The following is a 13,689-nucleotide window of genomic DNA, read 5'->3' on the forward strand; positions in this document are numbered from 1 at the left end:
TTGAATGTTGAGTCTTTCCTTCAAAGTAATTGACATTCTAAGCAAGCGTCATAATTCTTTTTGTTGTTCTGGGTCGGGATGTGAATGGCTAAGGTAAGTCACCTCGACATTTTGAAACTAAACGATATTATATTATGTGAAATGAGTAATTTATGCATCCTTATTATCAGTGTATTACATATCCTGTTCTGTTTTTTATTTTGTAATAATTATTGCTAATTGTTTATAATGCCACTTTATGTTTCCTTGATATCTTTGCTATTTGTCTTGGGTAGTGGCTAAAAAGCGTCTTGTACCAGCCCACCAACCCAGATAATAAACAAGCATTAAATATTACAGATGATAAATCTATATGCGGGATTAGAGTGTCAAAATATGTTTTGTAAATTCTTCAAATGTATTTATATATTTACAAGTTACATTATCTAGCTAACTATAAAAATGAGGACCCTAAATCATTTAGTAGTTTTATCTGGGAAAAGAACGACACAAGGATCAAACTCCTTCCAAGGCTGATGGGAATTCTGGTCTCCAGATAGAGGCACTGGTTGAAATCCCACCTCTGATCACTATTTTGTGGATGGGCTTGGCATAGTTATAATGGTTAAGATGTTTACCTTATAGACACAAGGTACTGGGTTTGATTCTCACCCTTGAAAGGGGAACTGGCTAGGCTTAAAATGGCTCATAGGGGCAGATAGCTTAATACATAGCTATGAAGACACATTTTTTAAACCCCTATGGGACTTGCCCAATTACTTTCCTTCTTGTGCCACATTGGCTGAAGTGTACAATCCAGGGATAGTAGCCAAGCATTTGCAGACTGGGTAAAAGCCATGCAGTCCATTTTTCTGTCCAGAAACCCTCGGAAGCCCATTAATTCCCCAGAAGGTAAGAGTCAGGTATTTGGAGGTAGGCCAGATGCTGTTCCCATAATACTTCCCTCCTCACCCTAACTTCTACTGCTTCACATTGACTACCTGGTTAATGGAGAGACATGCATGCCTCTACACATGCCCACCTCCCCAACTCAGTGTTGCTTATACTGCTGCAAAAAATAAAAACCAGACTCACCTATTCCTTGAGTGATAACCCACCGACACGCTTGTAGGTGATTCTAATGTGTCAGGCATAACCACCTCTGTCCCTAACTCCCTTCCCCAAGGATAGACAAACTGGTCTCACTTGCTCAAACCACATCCCCCTATCCATATCCTCCACAAGCTGTGCCACTACTTAAACATGTGTTACCTGAGTCTTAGTTAGGCCTTCATCCCTCTAAGAAGAAGACAGAAGTGTATTTTATTTTGTTTTATTTATACACTTGGCTGTCTGGGTTAGTCCTATTAGGCCAATAGCCACTTTTCATGGAGTACCCAAGGTATTAGTCATACTGATGAGGGGGAATTTGGCCTGTGCACCAGGGTACTTCCCCTACTCAATGTTTTCCTAATTGTGGAAGAGCTATCTGCATTACATGTGCACATCTTGATCATAATGCAATGTTGACTGGGAGGATGATGCAAGACATAGAGGAGCTGAGTGACTGGGAGGATGGTGCGTGACATGGAGGAGCTGAGTGACTGGGAGAATGGTGAGTGACATGGAGGAGCTGACGGAGAAAGTGAAGACAAATGCCAGCTCACAGCAGAAAGATTTGGAGGTAGCATTTCAGGCTCATTTCTTTTCCATTTCTGAATTGATGGTAAAGGAATGTGGTTACAATCCTCCAGTCAGGATGGTTGTAGGGTGATATATTGCAAGGGAAGTTGCTACAGAATAAACTGGAAAATGGAGGAAATGTATCATGGGGTGATATAATCGGCAACATTCAGAATGAAGATGTGACGAAGGGAGATACTGCCAGCCCAGCTCTCTGGAGTTTTGTAAATAATTATATATGATTTGTGAATATCATCATGATTCATATAAGATGCTTGGGCTACAAATGTATTAGAACTCTATCTCATATAAGATGGTTTGTACAGACGTGTGTTGAAGAGTTATTTTACAAAGTGTTCTTTGAAATGTATCTACAGTGTACCCTACTGGAATAGAACAGTAATGTGCATGCACGATTGTGACTGTTTAAATGTATATTTTAACAATAGAAACTGGAAAACAAGAGGTTGGGGTTGGGAGGGTGGCCTAATGGCTAAGGTGTTTGCCTTACGAACACAAGGTGCAGGGTTTGATTCTCACAAGGGATAATTGTCTAGGCTTAAAATGGCTCACAAGGGCAGTTAGCTTAGTACGATCCTATGAACCTATGAACTTCAGACAAATAACTGAAATTAAATTACTTTATGGGTAGGCCATAAAAAATGTTGTCTTCCAGTTTCAGTGCTGCAAGGAGACACAATGTCTAAAACTAAGGAGCTTTCTGTATTGTCTTGGAAGTGTTTTACAGGTAGATGCTAAATGCTACCAGCTGCCATCAGTGGTTGTTTTGGGTCAGGGAACTAGGAGTCAGATGACAAGAAATTATGTCACTCTGCAAGCTAGCCCAGCAGTAATATTTGAGATATTAATTTGAGAACTCTCTGAGTGAGAGACAGCATTCTGTAGCCTGTCTTGGACCTGACAAGATGCATTCACCACACCTCTGCCTTGCTATGAGTAAGTAAGTCTAGGGAACAGTATAATTCTCTTAGATATAGTTAGGAATATAGCAAAGCTTAATTTAGATGTTTTATTCATTTGAGACTGTCCTGCACTGTTGTTTTAAATATTTCCTGTGATTTTGAACTCTGATGTCACTGTAATTATATACTGAGTATGTTCTTGTTCCTTTATTATTTATTATTAAATATATTTAAACCTTTCATTGTGGCTGATCTTTGTAGAGCTATTTAAGTTCTGACAGTACTTACATATTTATTTGGTGACACTGTGGGCCACTCCTAATAGCCTTGCTCTTGGTCAAACTAACATTTGTATTAATAGTAACATTACACAGTAAGATTGGACACCCTTTGTTAAGGGCCTTAAAGTAACTGATAAGGGGTTCTGATGGCAGTGCTAACTACCTTATAGTCTGGGCAGAAGGGTGCATAGCTAGTAAACCTGTGCCAGCTTTTCCCAGGTATGTGTGTGTGTAAAACAAATCTCCAAGGGTGTGTGTGTCAGCTACTTGGGAAAGGACACAAAGTACTGGCTGGATAGAGAGAGAGAGAGAGAGAGAGAGAGAGAGTTGGAGGACTTGGCTTGGAACCCGGTCTAAAGACTCAACTCTATAGCTATGCCAGTGGGGAGTCTTATTGGGGATCTGCAGAAAGAGGGAGAAACCATCCCTTGACTGACTGTGGTCTCTCTGTGCTCTTAAGGGAAACTGCACTTGATGCAGAGAGCTGCATCTGGAAATACTCTGTATGTGCCTTGTTAACCTCTCAATGTACATCCCCACTGGGGCCAGTGGTGAGGATTGAGGCTCCTTGATTACTGGTCAGTGGTGGGGCATCACATTTATTGATTAGCAGTGGTGGGGTATCCACATTTTGTGATTCAGTGGTGTGGATATTGAACTCCTGTAGCTTGTAAACAGTGGTAACTAAAGAAGGTGTTTGTACTCTCAAGCAGCCACACAGTGAAAATCCAGAGTTTACTATTATAATAGTTTTATTTATTTTTTTGTTAGCTTAGTTAGTCAGGGAAAGAAAACAAGGATGTCAGCAGAGGAGTATGGCGAGCTGACAAGGAGCCAGTTGGCTGAGATGTGCCAAGACTGGTAGCCCAGCACAATGCATCTGAAATATTTCAGGTACAACTAACACTAGGTAAGACGGCGGAACAAGTCATAGCCTGCTACAGAACCCCAAACGTGTCCCTAGACTCTCACTCCAAGTTCCTAAGCACCCTGGAATCTATTATGGTCCAACCCAATACTCTCATACTGGGCGACTTCAACTACCTTTCCATCAACTGGGAAAACTATTGAAGTACCAATGTACAGGCCCAATGCTTTCTGGAATTTATCAGTTCCAATGCCCTAGACCAGCTCATTCTGACATCCACTAGAGGAAGCAACATCCTCCACCTGGTTATCATCAACATAGGAGACCATTGCTCCACACCTATAATCAATTCCTCCCTGGTTAAATCCAACCACAAACTGATCACCTTGTAAATCTCCATCTCACCTACAACTCCCACTAAGGTGACCACCTTGAAAAGTTTCTCCAAAGCCGACTTTGGGCTCCTAAAAACAGAGGTAGCTAACTTCTCAGTACCCATGCCAATGGAAAATAGCTGCATGACTGACAAATCATACAACAATGCACTGCACAAGCATGTAGACAAATGCATGGACCCTGCCATACTAAACAGAACTAAGATGTTCTCTTCCAAAAAAAGGAAGCCAATCTGGTGGTCCCCAGCCATCAATAAACTCTACAACAGAAGGAAGAAACTGCTGCAGAAAAAAATTAAGTCACAAGACTGGAAAACCTCCCTTATCAGTCTCAACAAAAAGCTGAGATCCCTTATCAAATCCTCTAAAGCCAGCTATGAAGGCAGAATTGAGGCTGACATCAAAAACAACCACAAAGCCTTCTATAGCTATATCAAAAATCTCCAAGGCAATACCCAGATTTGCTTTGAGTTATTGCACAATGGCACCTCCTATACTGAGCCAACAGATATAGCCAACATACTGGGTGACAGGTTCAGTGCCAACCTTTCCCCTCCCCCACAAGGGCTCTATCACAATACCGGAAGAAAGCCTGGCACCCACCATTTCTGCAGCACAGGTAAAAGCTCCATTGTTCAAAGCCAAGAATACAGCATCCATGGGAGCTGATAACAGCCCTAACTGCATCCTACACGAGTGAGCTACAAAATGAACTGGCACCACATCTGTGTGCCCTGTTCAATCACAGCCTTACCTCAGGCTGTGTCCATAATGAATGGCACACTGCTACAGTCATCTTGCTCCATAAAGGGGGAGCAACTACAGACCCTGGGAACTATTGGCCCATTAGCCTGATGAGTCTGGTATGCAAAGCTATGGAGCGCATCATCATGCACCTGCTTAACAAAGATATAGGCAATCTCCAAACTCTTGACCCCACACAGTTTGGCTTTGTCAAGGGGAGATCCTGCCTGCTGAACCTGGTTGACTTCTTCAAGGCAATCACCAAGGCTGTGGATGAGGGTAAGGCAGTGTATACAGCCTTCCTCAACCTGGCCAAGGCCTTTGATACTATTCCCCACTCAGGTAACATTGACAAACTCACCAAACTAGGCATCAATCCTTACATCAATAGATGGGTTGCAAATTGGCTCACAGACAGGACCCACAGAGTGAAAGATTCCAAGTCAGGCTGTCAGCCAGTCATGAGTGGAGTCCCACAGGGCTTGGACCTGGGCCCTCTCCTGATTCTCAAAAGTCCAGAACAACACAGAAGGACTCTGACTGACCAAGTTCACTGATGGCTGCAAGCTAGGAGCCATTATCAACTCCCCAAGTGATGTAGACATCCTGCAAAAGGGCCTCTCTGAGACTAATGACTGGTGTTGGAACCATGGCCTGAAGCTTAACACCAAAAAAATGTGTTATCATTCCCTTTGGAAAAAACTAATTTCCCATGAATTACCACATTGATGGGAGCCCACTAAACACTGAACTGGCCATACAAGATCTGAGCACCCAGGTCAACAATCACCTCATCTTTGACCACCACATTTCCACTGTGGTCAAAAAGTCCTTCTACGTGGCACATCTTATAACCAAAGGTTTTGCATCCAGGAAGAAAGAGGTCATCATCCCTCTCTACTCATCCCTCATTAGACCGATCATTGAATATAATGCCCCATTTGGCATGTACCTGACCAGACATCTACAACAGCTGGAGAGGCCACAAAAGTACCTCACAAAAAGGATCTTAGGCCTTAAACACGTCCTACATGGACAGACTCAAGAAACGTCAGCTGTTCTCAGTCTCTTATTATCTACTTAGAGGTGATCTCTGCTTGACTTACAAAGCCACAAAGCCATGTCCGACCCAGCCCTACTTGAAATGCTACACCTAAAGAAATCTCACACATATCACCTCACACTCCAGAGATCACAACCTTATTACCATAATTAACAGAACATGCTGGAGGGATAGGTTCATCTCCCAAAGACTGCCCATACTCTGGAATAAGCTTCCCATTCATGTCAAGCAGAGGGCCTTGCTGGCCCTCTTCAAGAGAAATCTTGACGAGTGGATGGGTAACAGAAAGTTCAACCCAGGGATCACTCCAGTTGCCCTACTGGATAGGGGCAGTGTGAACTAACATTGGGTGGCACGGTACCTGGGCAATTTTTTGGGGCTTGGCTTGTAAAGGCTCCAGGGCTATTAACCTAGTACAAACCTATGAACCTATGAATAAAGGATTGGTGCATGCCAACCTGACTAAAGCAGAAATAAATTCAGCCTTAGTCACAGCTGCATCACAGATCAGCAACCAGGAGGACAACCAGACTGGCCTTGGGGATGCCCCCTATCAGCACTAGGGCCTATACAAGCCTAGCCATAACAATTCCCTGGCTATTTCTTCCCACAATATTTACTTCCTTGGACCCTTGTCTAGCAGAGCGACTGACGTGATCCCTGGGGTGAATTTCCTATCTCCCATCCAATCATCAAGGTTCCTTTTGAAGAGGGCCAAAGAGGCACTCTGCTTGACATGTATGGGCAGTCTATTCCAGAGTCTGGGGAGTCTCTGGGTCAGGAACCTACCCCTCCAACATGTTTTGTTTATTGTGATAAAAAGGTTTAGATCCCTGGAGCATGTGGCTCTGAAGGATTGGGATTTGTTTAAGTGTAGCATGTCCAACAGCTCTGGGTTTGACAGAAAATGGACAGTTCATCTTTGCCTCAGAGGACTTAAAAATCCATCTGGAGTTAAAGAGACTTGAACTGGAGACTGGACATTTGGAAATAGAATCAGCAGAGGGACTGAGACATCTGGAAGCTGAGGAAAATGAGAGGCAGAGGCAACATGAAAAGGAGATGCTGACTCTTCACTAGGGTCATTGAGGTAATGGGGAAGGGAGGAACCGAACCCCAGAAGCAAAAATGTCAGTAAATGTCTTCCACAATTTACAGAGGGGGATAATTGTAATAGTTTTATTCATACATTTGAAAGGGTATGTAAATGGTATAATGTTGACCAAGGGCTCTGGGTACTGTCCCTGACCCCCTTACTCCATGGTAAATCTGTAACTGCTATTTCTACATTGTCTAATACTGATTGCCTACATTACAGTACTGTTTAAGATTGTTTATTAGAGTATTATAAGTTAACACCAGAAGTTATAGAAAAAAAGTTTTGTGAGCACAGGCGCAAGGCAGATGAAAGTGCATGTGAATATGTTGTTGAAATGAGCACTTATTTTCATACAAAGGTGAGTGGGCATCAGGTCACCACTTTTGAAGGGCTGGCAGACCTTTTGGTGAGGGAAAAAGCCGTTAGCACTTTGCCTTAGGACATGAGATTCTGGTTGACAGATAGGCAATGCAATACCACAGATGAGTTGGGGGAAAATGGAGACCTATACCTAGCAAGCAGGGCATCACTGCACAGAAAAGGGATACCCAGTGCTGCAAATGGGTTTAAAGTAACCCATGGTGGGCAGCCTGAACCACCTCAATAGATTCCCTCCAGTAGCAGGGGAAGCCACTAGTTCAGGTACATGGACAGGATCAAGGGTTAACTGTTTTAAATGTAACCAGTTGGGCCATGTAGCATATAGATATCCACAGAGGCAAGGTGGGGAACAAAAGGTGCGAGAGCCAGTAAGTGGGAATGACCGAATGCCAGCAGTAAGTTGTCTGGAGACAACAAAGGTACCAAACTACCACAGAAGGTTATATCCTATCTTAGTAGATGAAAAACAGGACAACACTGCTAAGACAGACACAGTCTCTGATCTAACCATTGTGAATTCTGCAATGGTTACAGAGGAACACTACTTGCTTGGACAAGTCTACTCCAGTCAGAGCTTTAGGAGGGGCCCCATTCCAAATATCTTTGGCTAGGGCTCACCTTGACTGGGAGTGTGGAAAAGGAAGCAAGCAAGTAGGTGTGTTTGAGGATATCCCTGTAGATGTCCTGATAGGGAATGATTTTGATAATGCAGTACCTTGTGTGCATGCAAGTTACACACAGTCAGGCTTGGAGAAAAGCATGTGGGTCTGGTAGCCTGTGGGGGACCTAGACAGACTGCAGACTTGAAGCCAGGACTGGTGTGGTGGTTATTTCAGAGAGGGAGCTACACTGTAGCAGTGAGACTGAAGGTGAGCCACAACTGCTGGTGGGTACTGATGTTTCTTTAGGCAGAGTGACTGCAAGGGCAGAGGTGAGTAGTACCACTCAAGCTGACAGTGAGGCACCGCTCTCAGAGGATGCCAGACTTCCTGTGGAAGGGGAGCTGGGAAGGGTTACTAAGAGAGAGTTGAGACAGGCTAACCTCTCAGACCGTACATTACAGAGCTTGAGGGAGGTAGCCAGAGAGGCACCTGATTCTCAAGGAAAGGGGGAATCTGTATACTGAGATAAAGGGTTACTGTATAGAGAGTGGACCCCTGTGGGAGGGCTAGAGGGTGACAGAATACAGCAGTTGGTAGTGCCCAAAGTCTACTGTCTGGCACTTCTAGCCATAGCCCATGACATTTCCTTTGCAGGTCATATGAGCATAAAGCATACAAATAGACATATTATGCAGTCCTTTTATTGGCCTGGGATTTCCAGAGATCTAACTGCGTACTGGAGGACCTGTGAACAGTGCCAAAAGGTAGGCAAGGCAGGAGACAAGGTCCAGGCTCCTTTGATGACTTTGCCTGTGATTGAGGTGCCATTTCAGAGGGTAGCTATGGATATTGTGGGGCCTCTGAGTACCCAAAGTTCCACAGGGAAGAAGTATATCCTAGTGGTAGTAGATTATGCCACCAGATACTCTGAAGTCATGGCTCTGTCCTCCATTGAGGCAGAAAAGGTGGCAATTGTTTTGTTAGAGATTTTCAGCAAGGTAGGTTTCCCAAAAGAAATACTGACTGACAGAGGTGCCAATTTCATGTCAGACCTGCTGGCATGTCTGTGGGAGATCTGTGGGTTGAAGCACCTGAAGACCACCCCCTACCATCCCCAGACTAATGGTCTGGTGGAGAGGTTAAACTCTACCCTAAAGACCATGCTACGGGCATTTGCAGACCAGTTTCAGAGGGAGTGGCACAAATATTTGCCCCATCTGTTGTTTGCTTATTGGGAAGTGCCCCAGGAATCCACAGGTTTTTCACCCTTTCAGTTTCTGTATGGTCACAGGGTGACAGAACTTCTAGATTTTATTTGTGATGAGTTGGTGGGTGAGTGTGAATCCCAGAAGGAGTCTGTTGTGGCATATGTCCTAAACCTCAGGACAAGGCTCAGGGAGGTCATGGGCTTGGCCCAGGAGAACCTGGCAGATGTCCAACAGCAGAAAAAGGTCTGGTATGACAGGAGTGCTTGAGCTAGAGAGTATGCTGTGGGGTAGCAGGTTATGGTTCTCATTCCTGTCAGACACAACAAGCTGCAGGCAGCTTGGGAGGGACCCTTCAGAGTGGTAAGGAAGGTCAGTGATATTAACTAAGTGGTAGAACTGCCAGGCAGGAGGCAGGGCCACAAATTGTACCATGTCAATGCCATGAAACCTTACCATGATAGAGAGCCCCTGGTACTAAGTATTTGCAGTACAAGGCAGAAGGAGTCTGAGGGGGATCTATGGCTACAGGGAGCCAGCCATCAAAATCCCAAGTTACTGTGGTGGAGCCTAGGGTTGCAGGCATATGATGGATGGGACAGTGCAGCACTGCACTGGGACCAGCAATGGCAATGCAGCTGGAATCTCAACACACGGAATGGGGTAAGGTATTCCCAGATAGGCTCATCCCTCTCAAGCAATGCTTCTCAATTACTATTGTATCTAACCCAGTTTATGTTAACTGATAAATTCTGTGACTGCCAACAGGCATGAGTCATAGCTGAAAGGGATTCTTGGACCACTTTACCTACCTAGTTGACATATTAAATGAATAAATAAATAAATCAATAAATCTTGGACCAGTGGGATTATATCATATTTTACTTGGCTTTGTTTAAATAAACATTTACAAAAGGTAGTCAATCATTTATATCAGACAGACACCAACCCTCCAGTCAAAGATCAGCAGCTGGATCTTATTCATAGCCAGAAACAAAAAATAATCTGTAACATAGAAGCAACTTTATTTATAAACACAATGTGTATCATGGAGTATAAAAACTACATTTGCAGGATACTGCTGGGGTTTTACATTAGGAACTATGGAGAAGGCTTTCTGCATAATTCACGTAGGTCTGCCTCGTGAGCAAACTGAACCATGCATGCAGTTAGACTAACAGCATAAGCTTTACCCTATTTCATGTTAGCTTACTGCAGTACTATAGCACTCCTGGTTTGTGCAACTGATGGTGGCCGATGCCACTTTATGAGGGAATGACATCGATTAGACTTTAGTACTGCTATACATGAACAGTGCCACCACCGGTTTGTACATTGGCATCAACAATGTTCTCTTTGAACCATTACACATTGTGTGACTACAAAAAGATAAGTGATTTAGAAGCCCTTTTTGGGCTCATGTGTGGTGTGTTTATTTATTTTTGACCAGATTAACGATTGGAAATGGGAGTATAGGGCAAAGATGAAAAGGAGGAGTGGCAGAAGGTAGAACAGAAGGTGAGCAAATATGGAATGAGCAGGATGGAGGTGGGATAGGCGCATCCCTCTCAACTTCTTAGCTCAACAATTCTGGACAAATCCAAAAATGTTTGGGTGCTAGACATTCTCAAAATCAGGAATAGATTTTGCATATATTGCAGACAGTAAAGGGGGAAACTGATAGAATAACAGCCTTGGCAGTATTACCCATTCTGCACAGGATACGATATCTGAAACTGAAAAAGATGTAACAATTTGATGATTTCAATCCTCAATTATTTGGCAGAAAAAAATTCCTGTTTATGTTGAACACACTAAAATTATGAGCCAATCATGTACACATTCTTCAAATATCTGTAAAGTTCTGAGTCATATTATTTATTTATTGTTTTGGGACAAGTGTCCTTTTCTGAGAAAGGGAAAGTTAGGGAAGAAAGGTATAGAAGAGAGACATAGGTAAGAGGGGTAGATTAGGTAGAAGGAAAAGATAGACATTACTGGCAGGGCTTAGAGTAACACAGTGAGAGGAAGAGTACACAATGGTGAAAGCCACATCAGACAAACAGAAAGAAGACAATTGCGATGGGAGGATTGTTAACCAAACAAGGGTGGACATGGGCACAAAAGAGAGGGGAACACCAGTTTGGGAGATAGGATAGAGTGTTCACAGATGCAGTGTCTTCCAGCTTAGATCTAGTGGGAGATTACTCATTACTCTGGGTCCTGTCACCATGGAGTCCTGACTCAGAAGGTGGAGTCAGCACTAGGCAAGGACTCGACTCGTGTCACCAGAAAATAGTCTTCATGCCGTCAGTGCAGGCATCCAGTCTCCATTATCTCCTCCAGAAGCCCTGCCAGCTCCTCACAGGTGACAAGGGTGTCACCTCCACTTCCACTGCTACTGCCTGGTACCACTGTACCAGCCTCCACTGTATAGCCATCTGATGCAGATGGTGTAGGGAGGGCAGAAGGAATGGAGACAACTGTGGCAGGCTTGGACCCAGCTGTGCCTGGTGCTTTTATTGGTGGTTGTGGTGTTGGAGGATGGTAAGGCTTTATGCCTCTCAACCTCTTAGCTCAAGCTTAAAATAATGGTAGGAACAAAGGCATACAAATAAGGACAGATTTTAAATATTGTTTTTATAAAATTAGAAAGTTCCTAGCATAACAGGATTTGTTTTAGCATGCATTTTCTGAAGGATATGGAGTCTGAAACTCAAATGTATATAATTATTTAGTGACTTCAACCCCCAGTGATGTGCCAGCAAAACAAAGTTTTTTTGAGGAACCAACCAAGGATATAACAACTGAAAAGCTTCAGAAGTTTCAGGCACCTTCCACACTCCCAAACTGTGAAGCTGAGTTAACTAAAAGACAACTTTAGGCACAAAGCCTTTCAGAGCTTTCCTGCCAGCAGAGAGAGGGAGACTGAGCCCTGAAATAACAATGCTGGGAAGAACAAACAAATAAATAAATGCCCGCGCCATTGCATAAAACACACCAAAAAAAGGGTGATGGAAGGAGGGGGTGGCTACTGCAGTAGTGATCATTCAAATGTCTACTGTTATAAGTTCAACTTACACAACTGTACTATGTTCATCACATTGATCACTGCTACAGTAGCCTTAGCTATGTGGGTAGAACCTTTGGGAGGTGGAAGGAGAAGAGTCCAAGAGACCCTGGTGAATGGTCCTATCAAAGCTTGATCTAGGCTTAGAGAAGGAATCAAGCTTATAGTGCTTTGTAAAAATATGTACAGAGGACCAGGTAGCAGCTTCTAGAATATTTCTACAATCCAAAACTTTCCAAAAAGAAAAGATGAAGCCAAGGCTCTGTAGAGTGGGCCTTGACCCTGCCTGGAATAGTTTTCTTATGGTGAATATGAGGGCAAGGCTCTGTAGAGTGGGCCTTGACCCTGCCTGGAATAGTTTTCTTACGGTGAGTATGAAGCCAAGGCTCTGTAGAGTGGGCCTTGACCCTGCCTGGAATAGTTCTCTTACGGTGAGTATGAAGCCAAGGCTCTGTAGAGTGGGCCTTGACCCTGCCTGGAATAGTTTTCTTATGGTTAGTATGAAGCCAAGGCTCTGTAGAGTGGGCCTTGACCCTGCCTGGAATAGTTTTCTTACGGTGAGTATAACAAAAGGTAATAGCCTTAGACAACCATTTTGTTTTGACACAGGTCATCTCTTCTCTGTACCTTCACAAGAAATTAATGACTGATCCGAAGATCTGTCAAGATAATATCTGATTTGTCTGTGGACATCAAAGGCATGGGGTATCCTTTCTCCCTCATTTTTATGTCCAGGGAAGAAAACGGGGAGATGGATGGTTTGGCTTAAATTAAACTCAGATACCCCTTTAGGCTTGAAAGAAGGATTAGTTTTCAAAGAAACTCTGTCCATGCGGAAAGTAATATAGGGTTGATTTACCATAAGAGCTTGCAACTCAGATTCCATTCTTGAGGTCAGAGTATCAGTAAAACTGCTTTCTGTGTTAAGAACCTCAAGTCAGCCAGATTAGCCGGTTCAAATGGTACAAGTGTTAGCATCTCTAACACAAAATTAAGGTCCCAAGGAGGAGCCACTGGTTTTCTTGGAGGCCTCTTATGCAGAACTCCTTTCAAGAACATTTTGACATAAGACTTCCTTGAAAGAAAAGGATCCATGGGCAGGCATGTTGAAATGGCTGTTAAGTGAGGTTTGATAGAGGAATAAGAGAGGCCATAGGATAGTAACTAACACAAATATTGTAAAACCAGAAAACAACTAGCCCTGAATGGGTGACAGTTATGTTGTTGGCACCAACTAGAAATACTTTTCTATTTGCTGATATATGATTTTCTAGTAGCAGGTTTTCTTGTCTCAATTAGTACTTCCTTCATGTTCTCAATAAACAGGTGCCTGAAGATGACTGATGTCAGGATTTATCAAACGCCTCTGTTCTTGTGAAGATCCAGTCTGTAAGGA

Source organism: Protopterus annectens, chromosome 5.part1 (genome assembly GCF_019279795.1).
Source record: "Protopterus annectens isolate FY-2018-M chromosome 5.part1, PAN1.0, whole genome shotgun sequence".
Classification (NCBI taxonomy): domain Eukaryota; kingdom Metazoa; phylum Chordata; order Ceratodontiformes; family Protopteridae; genus Protopterus; species Protopterus annectens.